The sequence below is a fragment of the Cetorhinus maximus genome, chromosome 8, assembly GCF_964194155.1.
Source record: "Cetorhinus maximus chromosome 8, sCetMax3.hap1.1, whole genome shotgun sequence".
Classification (NCBI taxonomy): Eukaryota; Metazoa; Chordata; class Chondrichthyes; order Lamniformes; family Cetorhinidae; genus Cetorhinus; species Cetorhinus maximus.
In genome coordinates this window covers 115,324,547-115,342,868 of record NC_135886.1, presented here as the reverse complement: position 1 = coordinate 115,342,868, position 18,322 = coordinate 115,324,547, and the positions used below count along the sequence as shown (strand labels likewise).

At 43.8% G+C, this 18,322-nt stretch overlaps 1 long non-coding RNA gene across 1 annotated transcript in view; it reads left to right on the top strand.

Annotated features, from left to right (window-relative positions):
* LOC144683901 (uncharacterized) overlaps positions 1 to 18,322 on the top strand; it is an 80,035-nt gene that overhangs the window by 41,991 nt on the left and 19,722 nt on the right. The window contains exon 2 of the long non-coding RNA XR_013577360.1: positions 4,180 to 4,301. This is a non-coding gene — a long non-coding RNA (uncharacterized LOC144683901). The remainder of the gene's footprint in view (positions 1 to 4,179; positions 4,302 to 18,322) is intronic.

The following is an 18,322-nucleotide window of genomic DNA, read 5'->3' as shown; positions in this document are numbered from 1 at the left end:
CTGCTAAATGGGATGGACTCAGAACAGATCTATTGGCTCAAAACTGGGCCATCAGCAGCAGCTGAATTGTATTCAAACTCAATCTGTAACCTCATGGCCTACATTTACTTCACTCTACCATTATAATCAAGCCAGGGAACAAACCCTAGTTCAATGAGGAGTGTAGGAGAGCATGCCTGGAGCAGCACCAGGCATATCTAAAAATGAGGTGCCAACCTGCTGAAGCTACAACACAGGATTACATGCATGCTAAACAGTGGGAGCAACGTGCAACAGACAGAGCTAAGCAATCCCACAACCCAATTGATTAGATCAAAGTCCTGCAATCCAGTCATATCCAGTCTTGAATAGTGGTGGACAATTAAAAAACTAACCGAGGAGGAGGCCCCACAAATGTCCCCATCCTGATTGATGGTGTAACCCAACCTGTCAGTGCAAAAGACAAGGCTGAAGCATTTGTAACCATCTTCAGCCAGGAGTACTGTTGGTGATCTATCTCGTCCTCCTCCTGAGCTCCCCAGCATTTCAGATGCCAGTCTTCAGCCAATTCAATTCAATCCACATTATATCAAGAAATGGCTTAAGGTGTTGGATACTGCAAAGGCTATGGGCTCTGACAACATTCTGGTAGTAGTACTGAAGACGTATGGTCCAGAACTAACCATGCTCCTAGCCAAGCTGTTCCAGTTCAGTTACAACATTGGCATCTAGCCTGCAATGTGGAAAATTGCCCAGGTAAGTCCTGTCCACAAAAAGCAGGAGAAATACAATCAAGTCAATTACCACCTCATCAGTCTACCCTTGATCATTAGTAGAGGAATGTGCCATTGACAGGGTTATGAATCAGCACTTACTCAGCAACAACCTGCTCACTGCTGCTCAGTATGGGTTCCTCTAGACTTCATTGCAACCTTGGTCTAACCATGGATAAAAGAGCTGAAGTGAGGGTGACAGCTGTTGACATCAAGACCGCATTCGACTGAGTGTGGCATCAAGGACCCTCAGTAAAATTGAAGTCAATGGAAATCAGAGGGAAAACTCTCCACCAATTTGAGTCATGCCTAGCACAAAGGAAAATGGTTCTGGTTGCTGGAGGCCAATTATCTAAACCCTGGGCATCACTGCAGGAGGTCCTCAGGGTAGTGTCTTAGAATCACAGAATCACAGTGCAGAAGAGTCTGCACCGACACGTGAGAAACACCTGACCTACCTACCTAATCCCATTTACCAGCACTTGGCCCATAGCCTTGAATGTTATGATGTGCCAAGTGCTCATCCAGGTACTTTTTAAAGGACGTGAGGCAATGCGCCTCCACCACCCTCCCAGGCAGTGCATTCCAGACTGTCACCACCCTCTGGGTAAAAAAGTTTTTCCTCACATCCCCCTAAACCTCCTGCCCCTCACCTTGAACTTATGCCCCCTTGTGACTGACCCTTCAACTAAGGGGAACAGCTGCCCAACCATCTTCAGCTGCTTCATCAATGACTTTCCCGCCATTATAAGGTCAGAAGTGTAGTTGTTCATTGATGATTGCATAATGTTTAATTCCATCCATATCTCTGCAGATACTAAAGCAGTCAATGCGCATATGCAGTAAGACCTGGACAGTAGTCGGGCTAAGGCTGAGAAGTGGCAAGTAACTTTCGCACCCCACATGTGCCAGATAATGACTAACTCCAACAAGAGAGAATCTAACCATCTCCCCATGACATTCAACAGCATTACCATTGCTGAATTCCCCAGCACCAACATGCTGGGAATCCTGATTTACCAGAAACAACTGGAATAGTCACTTAAATATCTGGCTACAAAAGCAGGTCAGAGGCTGGGAATTCTGCAGAGCAAGTCTCACCTCCTGACTCTCCAGAAACTTTCCACCATCTACAAGGCACAAGTCAAGATTGTGATGAAATACTCTCCATGGATGAGTGCGCTCCAACAACACTGTGGAAGCTTGACACCATCCACCATCATAAACATTCATGCCCTCCACCATTGGCACACTGTGGTTGCAGTCCATATCATCTACAAGATGCAACGCAGTACTTCCCTAACCTGCGATCTCTATCACAAGGGCAACAGGTGTGTGGGAACACCACCAACAGCAAATTGCCTTCCAAGTCACTCGCTATCCTGACTTGGAAATATATTGCTGCTCCTTTACTACCCTTGAGTCAAACTCCTGGAACTCACTCCCTAACAGCACTGTGCAAATGCCTTCATCAAATAGACTGCAGTGGTTCAAGAAGGTGGCTCATGACCACCTTCTCAAGAAGAGTTAGAGACGGGCAATAACTATTAATCTTGCCAGTGATGCCCTCATCTCATGAATGAAAATATAAAGAAATAAGAAAATGAAGGTATCTGGGAAGTTATTTCTGGGCTTCTGCTTAGGCAGAATAATTTAATGATTTAAATAGCAGTTGCAGCCTTTAAGAACTGTATCTGCCCTATTAAATTGCATGCTATTTCCTACCTGAAAGTGAACTCACTCTGACTGTCTTAATGTGCTCCAGGAGTTTGTGATGCACAATTAACGAGGCCCACATCACACAAAGTCTAATGTAGTCAGTGCGCAGCGAGCTTCAGCTGCAGTACTGAACAATCTATCCTTAGAAATAAGCCCCAGGCCTCATTGCTGAATCGTGCCCTGCTAGCTAATGTCAGCCAAGGTGGCACTATGAAGAACAACTGATTCCATGTATCATCCAAAACTTTCAGACCAAATTGAGATCCAGTGACTCATTCGGAAATTGTAAATGTGTGAACATGGGGTGATAGCAGGATTGATCTCAGCATAGTTGCCCCACAGGAGTGAATGTACTGTAATACTCATTGTCTGAGGTCCCAGAAATAAAGCACATTTGAGGAAGAGATAGATATGTAGCAGGTACCCATGCAGCTATGTGGCAGCAAAAATCAGTAATTTGTGGGGAGAAGGGGAGAAAATGGGAAGAAGTAAGACATAACTCAGCCATTAACAACTCTTAAGCATGAAAATCATAAAATAATATCACTACTAGTAACTGAAATTCTATCTGAGGTTAATTCACTCTGTTCCCAGCTTACTACCCTTCCATTCAGGTTAACATTATGTTTTCAATCTTGCTGTGAGAGTAGGAGGAAGCATTTTTGAGACCTGTGTATGAAATGCAAAACATGTGATATTTGTTACGAAACACACAGCCCCGTTTGGTTTCACATACTCAAAAAGCCCTGGATATATGTGTGATGTTTTGTACCACTAGATGTTCTGCCTCACATATAACCGGTAGTCGTTTTCTTCTTGCATTTTTACCACTGTTCCCTTCAGTTTAACACCTTTATTACTGAAAATGTCATGTCTTGCAGGCTAATGGTGTGTTTGTGATTATACAAAGTGAAGCACCGTTAATGTGTCCTAGTTTAGATGAAAAGAAAGAAAACACACTGTTGGAAATACGAAAAATGCTGTAAATAGGCAACAGGTCTGTTGGTATCTGAAAAGAGAAGGGGTTCATACATCTAGAGAATTGTCTTCATAACCTTGCTTATATATTAAAAATGGATGTTTGGGGGATAAACTGGAACCCAATGTAACCCAGTTCTAGCTAAAAGTCTAAAAGAGTTATTAAGCCTTAATTTAGATAGCAGAACCATTTGCATTGAAAGTGATTTTGTAATATGATGTGGTTCCCTCCCTTCTGATCTTCACTGTTCAGCAGATTGAGAGAATGGTGGAATACCACAACACTGCATATGAATTCCAAGACAGTTTTGTGATAGCCTATAAGATTGGCCAGTGCAACATTAAGCCACCTGTGTTCTCTGCTCTGTCCTGACTTCTTTGATCTCAGCAATTATGGTAGTACAGGACTCAACACACTTGGAGCAAGGAAGAGGACAGAAAATACAGCTGGAGTTTTAATTCCTGATCAGTGTCCAGGGACTCCTATGAATCTCAGCTGTAATGCTCTCCACGATCAAAAACATTGCTAATATTAGCAATCCAGATCAGCACATCCAGACTGTCCACGTAGGTCAGTCACTGGGGTATGCTGATGCTTGTGAAACTATATCTTTAGGAAAGGAGGGAAATAACTGAAAAACAAGCAGTTAAAATTTCACATTGTGGTTGAATGCATAACTGTAAACATAAATGGGACAGAAGATAATTGCTAACCATTCTTTATCCACAGACATCTAACAAATACCAGGTTTGCCATTTGGTCAAGAACCAAGCTGAATACATGAAAGTACAGAGGAGAATTGAAGAAGGAACTAAAAGGAGCAAAGAGAATGTTTGAGAATAGATTAGAAGGTAAGATAAAAGGGAACGCAAAAGTAATTTATAAACACATAAAAAGTAGGGCAATCAAAGGAAGGGTGGGGTCAATTAGGAACCAAAGACGAGATCTTCTCATGGACTCGAGGAGCATGGAAGAGGTACCAAATGAATACTTTGCACCTTCCTTCATGAAAAATGAAGCTGCTGCCAATGTCACAGTAAAGGAGGATATAGTAGAGAAATTGGATGTGATAAAAATTGATAGAGAGGACATATTTAAAAGATTGGCAGTCCTGAAGGTAGAAAAGTCACCAAATCTGGTTGGGATACATCCTAGGGTCCTGAGGGAAGTAAAGGCAGAGATAATGGAAGTTCTGGTCACAATCTTCCATTCCTCCTTAGATATGGGTGTGATGCCAGAGGACTGGAAGATTGAAACTGTTACACCTCTGTTCAAAAAAAGTGAGAGATTATTCTAGCAAGTATAGGCCAGGCATGTTAACATTGGTGGTTGGGAAACTTTTAGAAACAATAATAAGGGACAAAATGAAAGAAAAACAGAAAATGCTCTTTCAAAGAACCTGCACAAGCATGATGGGCTGAATGGTCTCCTGTGTTGTATCATTCTGTGATTGTAAATTTTATATGAATAGACACTAGATGAGGAGCGGATTGAGTTCAGTATGATGCTCCCATATCAGTTCACAGTTGAAAAAATGCTCAAAAGCTCAGAAAATGACAACCTAGGAAAGGTACCAAATGGCAGATACGACCTATGGAAATGATCAGTACAAATCAATGCTGTCCTATGGTGGGGGGGGGTTTAGAAATCTTTAAAGGAATGCGTATGATGTGCTATCAGAGAAAGAATGGACAGGTTTAAAGTGAAGAAGTTGTAACAGACCTCTGTTCAGCATTTCCAAAGATTAAGGGGCATAAAAAAAAACAGAATATGCCTAGACACCTTTAGCTTTTGAGCATATTTGTGTGAAAAGAAGCAGTTTTAAACCACAGACTCAAAAGGCCACAGACTTGATCAGCAGGATGTAACATATGAACAACTGAGCCCTGTGTATTGAAGTGCTTCTACGTTAACTTTTGGTGTCTGATTCTAAACGATAAAGATCATGTCAGTTACAGTAAATGACTTTCACCTTTCTGTAAAATCTTAAACAATATAAACCACTGCTTGAAACATTATACAACCCTGTCAGCAAGAGGATAGCTGAATTTGGGAGCTGAGCACAGAAAAGGAAGCTAAAAGCTAGGAAATTACAGGCTTAACTTCAAGATGTAGATAAATTGCTAAAAGGGATTATTAGGAATACACTGCATGGCCAACTTATGACAACTTTGTCAGAGGAAGAGAGATATGAGAGAGTCTTAACAAAGGTTCTAGAAAATAAGTTTGTGTCTTTTTCTCTTTTTTAAAGAAAGTTACTAGATTGGTGTGATAATAGTTTTTTTTATTCGTTCATGGGATGTGGGCATCACTGGCTCGGCCAGCATTTATTGCCCATCCCCAATTGCCCTTGTTCTGAGGGCATTTAAGAGTTAACCACATTGCTGTGAGTCTGGAGTCACGTGTAGGCCAGACCAGGTAACCATATGCCGTATCTCAAATTATTCATATCCTGTATCCCAATTGGATTGAATCAGGGTGGTAAAATTCTTGTAGGTTTCTAGGCTTTCAGCACTTTTTTGAAAGTTTTGCTGAGAAGAGAGACATGCTGTTGAAGCTTTTCATATTGCACTCATCAGGACAGAAGCAAGAAGGACAGGTGCCAATTTTTGGTATCAGAATATGTGCAGAGGCCTGGAAGCATGTGTAATTATGTAGTTGCCAGGAAATGCCCAACCAGCCCAAACCCTGTCCTTGGACATGGTAACCTCCTTCCCTGTGTGGGACATTACAAAACAGCATGCATGCTTTTGGTGGTAGAGTGTTTGTTCACAACACAACTTTGAACTATTGTAGTTGAAATGTTGGCATGGCCTCCCAGAGTGTGCAGAAATGGCAACAAGTTTATCTGTGCACTTTACATGCTATTGACCTAAAGACGCAACAAATGCAAATGTATATTTGTGCCATGCCTTTGATATCCCATTGATGATAATGTACACAAAGATGTTATCCTTGCCACTTCTGTTGAAACCAGTGAAATTTATTCACGTCTTTCCCCCAGGGTCAATTAACTCTAACCCAAGTAGCTTGGATTTGTACGTTAACATCTGCTCCATAAGGGCATCACCCTCTTTTCCTGAAGCTTGAACAGCAGGATCCCCAGTGAGTCCTCTAAAAATTAGATAGTTTTCCCTGTTGCGATCATCACTCACATTTTGGCTGAAATAAAATAACCACATTAATTATCATTTTCACAATGATGTTTAGCCCCTTCTGCCGTCATATAAATGTAACTAAAAGCCCCTTTCCTTTTAAATGGTGAAAAGCAGCCTCCTGAAAGCTGCCACTGGTGGTTGGATTTTGCAATCCCCATCAGACATAGCACTGGTCAGTCTTCCTGTGCATGTTTTTGATGTGCATGAGGAAATTAAGGGAAGAGACAGGGCTGTGAAATTGGATAAGACCCAAAAACATGTGCCGGGATTGTAATGTGCCTTCACCTGTTCTTCCCGATGGAGGTGATGCTGAAACCGTGATTACTATGACTGTAGTATGCAGTCAGTGCTAAGTGTGCTGTTAAATGGCTGCACACCTGAGCACCAGGTGCAAAATAGTAGGTGGCTCACACCATTTAAAGCCAGCCTGAACCACTTAAAAGGGAGATGCATTTTGATTGGAGCAGATGATGGAAGTGACAGGGGAAGAGTGTCTGAGCTGGAAGAGAGCAGAAAAATGGCACAACAGGGTAGAAAGTGGGCTCCAAGGTTCTCTTGTGAAGCATTGGAGGCCTTGGTGCGGGAGGTGGACAGGAGGAGAGAGGTCCTCCACCCTCATCCATAGCTTCACCTCACCCCAACACACTTAGCATGCTCTTCCACTACTTTTTCCTGCACCAATGCCAGGCCAGGTTGCAGCTGTTGGGTATCTGAAAAAAGAAAGAGCCAAGGGTAGGGTTGCAATGAGATAGGCAGAGAGGGGATGGAGGGAAGCGAGAGGTGCATCCTTAAACCATCTGCAGTTTATAAATCAGAAGAAGTTATGGGGGAAGTACAATGTGAGAAAAAGGATGAAACATAAGCTTACCTTGGCTCTCTCCGATGACTTCAATCTTCTTCCCACCACTGCCACTCTTGTCAGTGCCCCTGCTGTTGCCTCTCAGCCAGCCAGCCAGCCCAGTCTACTGCTCTACTTGCTGAGGTGGTGCAATCTGATGTTGGGCCTTCTCAGCTGCTCATGGTATACCTGGTGACAAGGGCTTTGTCCTCATGATGGGAAGGTAATGCTTGATGCAGCAGAACATGACAAATTGAGACACGTGTTCTGGAGAGTACTGCAGGTTTCCCCCAGAGCGGTTCAGGCAGTGGAAGCATTGCTTAAGTACCCCCATTGTCCACTCAGTGACATTCCATGTGACAGCACAGCTCTTGTTATATGCATGCTGCCAAAGTGTGCGCGGGTTGTGGACCAGATTCATGAGCTAGATGGTCAGTGGATTGCCCTTTTGCTTACTAGCCACATTTTGATTTCCTGTGGTAGATTAAATGCTGATGCTACAGCAGATTGGTGCAGAATAAAGGTATCATGACTGCTGCCAGGGCACTGAGGTTTGACCTGTGTGATGTGCTGAGCATGGTTGCTAGGCACTGAGGGAGTGGAAGCCTTTGTGATTGCTGTAGCTTTGTGCATGCAGTCAATAGCACCCTGCACCATGGAGAAACCTACTAACCTGCTGAAGCCGGATACTTGCCCTTGCTGCTTCCTTTGTATACAGACCATCAATGACCTCCCATATACAGCAATGGATGGCCAACTGCTAGATGTCGGAGATGTCACCTGCTCTAGCCTGGAAGGAGTCCCACACAAAGAAGTTCACGGCCATGGTCACTTTTACAGCCACTGATAATGCTGTCCTCACCTTACTCTGAGCCTGTATGTCTGCCTGCAAAAGGTGCCAGATTTCAGTGAGTTTAGTTAATTCAAATAAAGCGTAATGTTCCTTTAGCCTGCAGAGGACAGGTCACTGCATATGTATATATGTGGCTTCTAGCAAGCATAAGTGAGCCACATTGTGAGCCAACTAATAATCTTAAATTGGTTGTTAGGTTAATTCTTAGCATACTTGGTGTTGTTCAGCAAGTGCTGTTCAATTGCAGAATAACATCTAATGTTAGACATTATGTTCTGAGTTTTGCAAGCTTGAGTTGGTTGAGTACGGTTAAACGGCCTATGTACCTTGCATCGCACTGACACAGAAATTCATTTATCACATTCCTCATTTGTGTGGTAGGCAGTCCATTTTTTTTGGCTTGATGGCAGCAAATGAACAGTGCTCCTCACTCAGGTTGAAATAGGAGAACTTCCCATGAAGACCCTTTGTAGTTATGGCTTCCAGCTGTGAGTGCTTCTCATCTTCCTCCACCCCCTTCTTTGAGTAGCTTGTCCTTCTCTGTGTTGTCTCTGCTTATTCTCCCTGTTGTGTTGCAGGCAAAGAGGGATTTAAGCTACAGCATCCATGACTGCATACAAGTGGTCTGAGTAAAAGCTTAGAACTAAGGCCTTCACCGTGTCACACTACTCCCTGTGGACTCCAGCAACTTTGACCAGCAGCGTAAAACCCCAAAGACTTCAACTAACTCAGTAGTAGCTAGGAGAAATCAATCAGCAACTGAATTTTAGTTGATGATCCCTGTAAATAGCACTGTTGGGGTGTCATTGCTGCTGCTGAACGCATGTTCAGTTGTGAAAGATCAAGACAGGACATTAGCTGAAGCATTGAGGTCAAAAATGGCACCGCTAAAATCTAACGAATGTTACATGCAGATTGACGTCATAATCTGCCTCTGCATTCTTCCAGGACATGCTTCCTGCAACCATGCCAACAATCTACCCAAAATGGCCCATACCAGAAGTTTGCGCCTGTCGTCCGAATGCCATTTTGGACCTGAGATGGTATCCGTAGCACTGGAAATACGTATGTTAAGCAACTCAATTTTGTGGCCTATGGTTGCAAAATTTTGTGAGACCAACCCCTCCCCCCACATCCCCGCCCCCCCACGCCAGTGTAGATGTGGCTGTGTCATGGGCAGGCGCTGCTCTGCTAAAATTGAGGCTCGTTGGAAAGTATTTAATTTCCCTAACAAAGTTCACTCCACTTAAGTGCAATAGTTCATCTCCCAAAAATTTTTAAAATCAAAATTAGTAAACTATACATTAAAATGTTCTTGGTACTTTATACCCAATGATAATGGCCGGGTGGGACCCACCGTAGGCGAGGCGGCGACCCAGCCAGAAGTCCATTGACTTGCGGTGGGACGGGAAGATCACGGTGGCGGGCGGGTGTGGAAAATCCCGCCCAATGTGTCTGTCTGGAAATTTGAAAGTGGCTATCGGCTGATTTATCTATTTGCTGATGTTCAAGGCATTTAATGTTGCAAATGCATTTGCACAGCATGTGATTCTGGTGCATTTGTAAATTGTGATGGTTTGGTGACAGCAACGTATGGCTTCTCGACTTGTGCAAAAGAAAATATATACAGGCAGCATTATCATTATCATTATCAGGCTGCTTGCAACTCTGCCTACAGATGTATTCTGAAGCTATGCTTTTCAAAAATACACCAAACAAGTTGCCACATTTTTTTTTCAGTGAACTGAAATAATTGGAAGTGTGATTGAAAACTGGAACCTCTCAAATTTGTAATAATCTCAGCTCAAAATGTCATAATGAAAACCGCCTCCACAGAATTGTTTTAATTTGCACCATTCATTCTTGGACCTGTTAATGTATGACTGCAGTGGGTTTGGAAATGGATTTGTAATTTGTGCTTCCACAGATGACCCTTTAGCATCGAGATATCCATAATTATGCTATAAGTGCTAAAGAGTTTCTTCGAACAGTTGAACACTAGTGCAGAAACCAGGCATTTGTGAGTTTTGCTTGATTTGTGTGGGTGTAAAAGTCCGATAGCACGTACATTGACATTCCAGAGATATTTCTTTGAACAATTAATTTTATAAGCATGGCATTACTAGTCATTAGCTTACACTACTTGTATTATTTCAAGCCTAATTACTGAATTGTTGATTGTAAATATATTTCCAACAAGTTCTGGGCCTGAATTTTTCGATTGCTGGGTACCCATGATCGGCAGGCCCTGGAGTGGACAGGAAATGGGCCACCGCCTGCGATCGGCCCCCGACTGCAATTTCACACTGGCTGGCCAATTAACGGCCAGCCAGTGTGAAACGCGCATTTAAATGCTCAGTGCTGCTGGGGTGGGGGCGGGAAGAGGGCAGGCACCGACGTAACCGAGGATGCGGGTGAGCGCTTCAAGAGAGCTCCATGAAGGCAGACAGCTGCTCCAGGGAGCTGCAAACGTCCACAGACTAAAGGACACAACAAAAATGCTGCAAAATATGTCCATGCAGCACAATCAAGAACCTGAAAGCACGCCTCATTAAAAAAAAACAGTCCCCAGATATCTCTTGTTACTTTATTTCCCCACGGAGATTTCATCCCACCCTGGATCGAGGTTTGAGGAAAAATGTGAATGCTGCCTGGGAGAATGGCCTGTTGGCCAACTGTAACTGTGGACGGGCCACGTAAAATCACTGTTGATTGCATCGTTAATGGGCTTAATTGCCCATCCGACTGCTGCGCGCGCCTGGCAAACCAAATATCGTGAGTGCGCGATGACATTGGGACACTCGCCTGATGTCATCTAGCGCTATTTCATGTCTGTTCGGGTCGGTCAAACGCCTGCCTGTGGGACTTAAAATTCTGGTCCTGGTGTTTTAATGATGAGTTCATTTCTTGATGCAGTGGCAAAGAGACAGCAGAAGGCACAGATACCAATGATGAGGTGAAGGGGAGGAATGATGCACAAGACATTAGAGTTGCAGAAACAGATTACAGAGATGAGAAGAGGGAAGGCCATAAAGGGTTTTAAATATGAGGATGAGAGTTTTAAATTCAATGCATTTGGGCATCCAGGAACCAATGTAGGTCATTAAGGAAGGGAGTGATGGATAAGCAGAACTTGGTGCAGGATATGGGCAGCAGGGTTTCGAATGTGCTGAAGTTTAAAGAGTTGGCCAGGAAAGTATGGGAATACTTGAGACTGGAGTTGATGAGTACATGGTTAGGCATTTTAGCAGAAGATAGGCTGAGGCAGAGATGGAGGCTAGCTATGTTAAAGAATCAGAAGTAGGCAGTCTGAGTGGTTGACAAGGATATGGTGTTAGAAACTGAGTTTGGGGTTGAATAGGAAACTTTTGAACAGTCTTGTTCAACTTGTGACATTGGCTTGGTGGGGTGGAAGGGTTGGTGGTGAATCAGTGCCAACTCATCCTAAGCTTGGTGTGAGGCAAGCAGTCCAACAGCATGGAGACGGTGGAGGGGTCAAGCCAGGTGTTTGAGAGATCTAATTTGTTGTCATCAGTGTACATATGGAAGCTGACCCCAGGGGCAGAATTTTGCCCTTGGTGGGGGTGCTCAGCGGCGGTGGGCGGATGCGGTCGGGAAGCTGACTGCTGCCCGCGATCGGCATCGGACTGTGATTTCACACTGACAGGTCAATTAAGGCCTGCCCAGTGTGAAATGCGAGCGGCAGCACTAAGCGCTGCCTGTGCGGGCGGGGGAGGAGGGCAAGTGGGCCGAGTATGAACTTCACGCATGTGCGTGAGTGAGCGCTTCATAATCATCCTGAGGCATGGAGCTGCCTCAGGGAGATGAAGAGATATAAAAAAAATAAAAAAAATAAAAATGTAATGAAACATGACCCCTCATGTGACTCTGTCACATGAGCAGAGACATGTTATTAATGAAAAATTAAAGTATTTGTTGTATTTTTATTTGCTTTTGGAAACCTCATCAACCGTTAGGTTGGACGGGCAGTGAAAATTTTATTTTAATTGATAACTTAATGGCCTTAACAGGCCTTTTAATTGTTAGCGGGCATGCTGCTGGCTTTGGTGCATGCCTGCCAACCAAACTATTGCGCAACTGCGCGCTGACATCAGCACGCTTGGCCAACATCTACCTGGGTCATTTCACGCTCAGGCGTATGCCTGCCTGCCGAGTGAAAATTTCTGCCCCAGGCCTTTGGATCATGTTGCAAAGGAGCAGCATATAGATGAGGAAGAAGAGAGACCAAGAATGGATCCTTGATGGATTCCAGAAGTATCGATGCAGGAGAGGAGGAGGAGCCATTGCTGGAATGCTCTATGATTGGGTAGATAAGAGTGGAACTGAGCCCCTCTCACTGAACTAGACAATGGAGGAAAGGTAATAGGGAGGGTGGTGTGGTTGTCATGTCATGGTTTGCATAAAAGCCAAGGAGGAAAGTTACAGAGGCAGTCATTTATGACTGATTAGGATCATTTCAGCGCACAGATATGCGAGGCAACAACACATTCAAAGATTTTAGAGAAGAAAGTGAAGATGGAGATGTACAGAAGTTTGCAAGGATTAACGAATCAAGGATGAACATTTTAAGCAGAGAGGTGCTGCCACATTTTTGACGGGAACAGTACTGTGGGGCAAAAACTATTTACAATGTCAGCTCACATGGGAATTGGGGGTTGGGAGGGGGGTGGAATTGGGCAGTCAGCAATTCAGTGGGAATGGGTTTAAAGGAAAAGGGATGGGTCCCATGGACAAGATGAGTTCATAGGGGTATGAGGGCTGGGAGTTTGGAGAGAAACTAGAGAAAGACACGGCTTCAGGGCTAGGGAAGGTCATTATGGAATTGTGGCTTGGTAGGCACCGGAAGCAGGACAGATGTTGCAGAGATAACTGAACAGATGGTCTCAATTTTGTGACAAAGAAATCCATTAGCTCTTCACACCTGTTATTGGAGGAGAGGGTGGAGAGGACAGGATAGAGTGATTTAAGCAGAGAGTTGATAAAATAACTGGGGAGTTATCTATACTGTCTAACATGATTCTGGAGTAGGGGCTGGTTTGACAGAGGAGAGGGAAACTTGAAAGCACTTTTGACTCAGACTTCTAGAACACCAAAATGGCTTGCACATTGCAAGCTGCCCTGTCTAGATCTTTCCACCAAGTTGAGATCAAATGTTGATCTTATATCTGATGAGGAAACTTGCTCAACTTGAGATGGTAAGTACCTCCTGAAGGAAACCATATATTTTTATTTTTTAATTCCACTGCCTGCATGATTGAATTGAAAAGAGATAAAAGATCCGATGCTTCAACTGGTAATATCACCAGTTGATGTGACAGGGTTCAATCCATGTTGTGATCTGGAAGATGGTGGCCATGCACTTGCACATTTTATGGTGACTTGAGCTATTCACAACTCTGGACATGAGGACCTTCTATTACTTGTTGTCCGCCCAGTGACAGCTCAAAACCAAATGATCAACTGGTGACTATTCCTTTTGGCAACAGAGTTTGTAAGCAAAGTCTCTTAGGTATTGAAATCAGCCTGCTGTGGTGATGTGCAAATGGAATTACAAATACTGCTTTGACAATGAACTTCAATCACATTTTTCAAATTGATAGCTTAGCACAAGTTACCTAAATTTTAGGCAGTGAGCCACATTCAACCACAACCAGGTCCTGGCAATCCGGTCCTTGAAGCTAAAGCAACTCAGTTCTATTTGTGCTAATATTTTTTTATTCAAGGTTTGCCCTGTTTTAATTTTGTGGATCTTGAAGGCTGGCTTTAGCGCTGTTGGATTGGTGGATAAATCCTAAATCAGAATACCTAGATGTGTCAGCATCAATAAGTGCAAATTAGTAGGAACATGGAGTTAAATGCTTTACCATCCTGTCTAACTGTATTGCTATGTTTTTCTATTATCCATAGAGCCAGACAGGTACAAGGGGCAATTTTCCTGCGTGTGCAGCAATGTAAAAAGCAGTTTAGAGGAAAACTGCTTCCAGAAAAAAAACAAGTGCCATAGTTTCCAGAGCTAATGTTTAGCTATATATCTTCAGGTACAAGCTTGTATTGCCAAAAGCGAGCCTATATAAAAGAGTTTTGAATAACAAATAATTTTGTTGCTTCTGTCCTGGTTTCAGCATGCTGTTAATCCTTCACATTTTGTGAAACAGACTACGTTCAGAACTGTGCGACCTGCTCCCATCCCTTTGCAATTTCGCTTATTTGGATAAGCGTGAGCTCCAGCAACCACAAGCTTCCTTGGCAGTTGCTGAGATCATTCACATGGGCTTCTCCTGAGCCATCAACATCTGTTTCCCTACCACAAAGTTGTAATTCACTCTCCCCTATCCTACACATGTTCTATATTACCTGGAATAAAAGGAGAGCCTCACAGTGAACTAACAACCGCCTCCGATTCTCACACCACCATTCTTCAAAACCGCACTTGTTCCTCCACCCAGTATTTGGCATAACACTGCTGCCACTTACTAGCTCCCTGCAAGGCAGACGATAGCAGTGCCCAGCCTCCTGCTTGTGATGCTGCTGCCATCCCAGCCCATGAACTCATCCACACGGGACAAGACCTATAAGTGATATAAATTTATAATTTATAAATTAACATGAAGATGTCCAAGTCTCAGCTTTTGAATTACATGAATTAAATTAACCAGAGATGTCCAAATGAAAATCAAGGCTCATTACCTGCCAGAACAAAGTTGCTTCTGGCTCTACCATGGATTCTAATTATATCTATCCCTTTAATGGTGCTGCTGCCTTTAATGGAATACTTATACTTACCTCTTTGTAAGGTGTGACAAAGCCAGCAGTAACCAAGAATAATGAAGAATTGCATTGGCAGGGCTGGTATGTATTGGGTGCAGGTGGGTTAGGGGTGGGGTGTGGTGTTCAAATGTGCAGCACAATTGAATTGATGAAGAGGAATTCCTGAATGTCCAGTACATGCAGACCCAGCAACACTTAATTTTGGTCACATCAATCACTAGCTGAACATGTCCCCTTTTAGCTTTGAAGAAGGGTCATCCGGGCTTGAAACTTTAACTCTGTTTCTCTCTCCACAGATGCTGCCAGACCGGCTGAGTTTTTCCAGCATTTTCTGTTTTTATTTCAGATTTCCAGCATCCGCAGTATTTACCTTTTATTTGCCACAAAGTCATGCCAACCACTGTGCAGTGAACCACCCATAACATCTGGATCAGGGATGCCTCTTGTCATAGAAATGAAGCCTACCAAAGCATGAAGCTAAAACTTGCCTGTAAGAAGCCTGCTTCATCCGATGAGGTCCTAGGGTTTTTAATGCACTGGCATTCTCTTGCCAAGGCTCACACTGTATAAGATTCACCTGGGAGCAGGAGAAAGAATATTTAAATGAGGCTGCACATGCCAGTATTGCAACTTTATTATTTTGGACTAAATTGACTTTTAGAAAATAGGAAGCCCTGTGAACCAGGTGTGTGAGGTCAGGCATTCAAAGCTGTAGGAAAAAACTGAAAGCCGTGTCCTGCTCTCTCCCTCTGTTCATAGAAGAAAACTACCCTTAAGCCAGCACTGAATTAGCAATGTTACTCAAGGCACTTCAAAGACAATTAATTACTTTTCAAGAGCATTGCTGAAAAAAGAGGAAAAAAGAGACTATTTTTGTTGACGCTTTTCGTCTTGCACTCATCAGGACAATTTGCAAGAAACTACCTATGTCAGGGGAAACAACATATTTATGCTGTCTCTTTTTTCAGCAATACTTTTCAAGATTCGCAGCAGATCTAGCAGCTCAAAACTGGGCATCCGTAAGGTGCTGTGGACCATCAGCAACAGCACAATTGTTTTCAACCGCAATCTGTAGTCTGATGGCCCAGCATATCCTTCGCTCTACCATTACTTTCAAGCTGGGTGTTCAACCCTGGTTCAATTATGAGTGCAGGAGAGTGGCACACCCCTATTATTCTGCACATCTTCACTGGCGAGTATGAAGGGCGTTTCCAGACCTATCTAGGCACCCAAAACACATATTCAACATTCCAACAGTTTGCATGATGACACACTTGGTGGCCATTCAACTCTTGCTTTAGTGCTCCCGTGCCTCAAGGGTGGGATTCCTCACAAGAGTCATGAACCAAGTTTGAAGGTGGTATACTTTGTCTCCTATGAGATACTTGGAATGAAAAGGCCTAGGATGTTTGGACTGCCATGAAAGGAATACACCAGGACAGCATCCAGAAAACCTACCACATTGTTTCCTGAACCTCGACCCGTTGTTGTTCAGCAACTGTGCTTTGATAGTTGAATATCTTTTGTGGTTGATAAAACTCCAGATTGTAGTGGTGGTTCTCAGATTGCCATGTGTGTGCAGTCAGTGGCACCCTGTACCTATGGAAATCCATCCAGAGAGATGAATCAGCGTGCCCGCTCATTCTGGCTATTGCCATCTTGGGGGAAGTTTATATAACTCTCAGCCCTGTCAAACAATCCATCCGTCCCTTACCTTTATGCATTTTTGCGCAGATGTCTGCCAGACCCTCTGCTTCCAGGAAGGAACCAGAGCAAAACTTTAAGGGTGATGATGACTTTCACAGCCACTGGTAGTGCAAGTCTGCCAGGTCAGCAAGCAGCAAGGCGCATATGTCTGCCATCACCAAACATGATATCTGCAGTCTGCGGAAGCCCTACTCCTCTGAGAGGTCAGGGAAGGTGAGCCGCTTTCTGTAAACTCTGTGATACGGGCAGTGCCCCCTGTGACCTCAGCCCCTCTCCTGTCCCCCTCTCCCCTGTGGGCATTTCTGTTGTGCATTTCCCTTCAGTGTATGTGCAGGGGTCTTTTGCTTCTGATATACTGTCAAACACATCCTGACCTTGTCAATTTGAAAGCCTGAAAAGCTGTATCCGTACAAGAACTCTCTGCCAAACATTTGTCAGAGGGAACTGTGACACCAGGTGTATTAAGTGAGATATTATTCAGATTTTGCAATCTCAAGTTTAAATACTCTCTTGAACGGCTGCTCAATCTTGCTTGTGTTGCACTGGTCAGTTTTCTGAATCCCGGAAACCCACGCTGTAAGCCTAATTAAAATGCAAAATTTAGTGACAGCTCGTTAACATCTTATAATGACGCTCATTGCACCAATAAGTATCTGCTTGCCTGTGCTAACTAAAGATTCGACTTCAATGAGTTGGTTACTCACAGGCATCTAAATGTGCCTCTGTTAAACTTGTTCGAACCAAGTTGTGATCCTGATCCAAAAAACTGCCCACTTGCCTCCAACCCACTTAGTCTCGGGAGTTCAAATTTCCCCTGTAGAGTTATAGCTGAAGCAGGGAGCACCAGGTGAAACACACAGGATGAAATCTTCCAGTTCTGCCAGCAGCGAGAAGCTTGGTGGGCGAGGCAATTACGATTTGGCATGAGGCCAAAAATCAGTTTCCCGACAACAGGATGAACTTTAGTAATTAAGTTCTTGGGACTGTAAGGTGGGTCAAACTTCCCAACGAACAATGTCAGGAAGCTCTTTTGCATGCATTAGCATCTCATGCATGCTCATTAAAAGGCCACCTCGCTGGATTTAAGTTCCCACTCATAATTAAGTACCCCACCAGCGAGAAATTAGAACGTTCACATTTACCACTGTATATAAGTGGCCTGCACCTGGTGAGCTTGACTTCTTCCATGACTTTGAAGTGAATAGATGCTGCTTTGGCCTTCTTGGGGACTGCTTACAAATCTAGCCTTCTGACACAGTTCAGGTGCCGGTAGGACAAGCTGTGCAGAGGCTTTAGTAGGGGAGAGACCATGATCATTGTTGTCCCTTCATATGTGTAAGTGTTGCTTTTGTGGATTTCATTTCTTTTACTGGAGGGTTTCAGCGAAGGCTTTGGCCTTTTGTCCTTTGGTGTTGGAAGCCCTTTTGTGGTTGGTTGTTCTCCTTCAAGGGGCTTCAGTGCCTAACGTCGGGAACCTAAAGAGGCGATGGCTGCAACCAGTCGAGCCCTAAACCAGGGGATACGTAA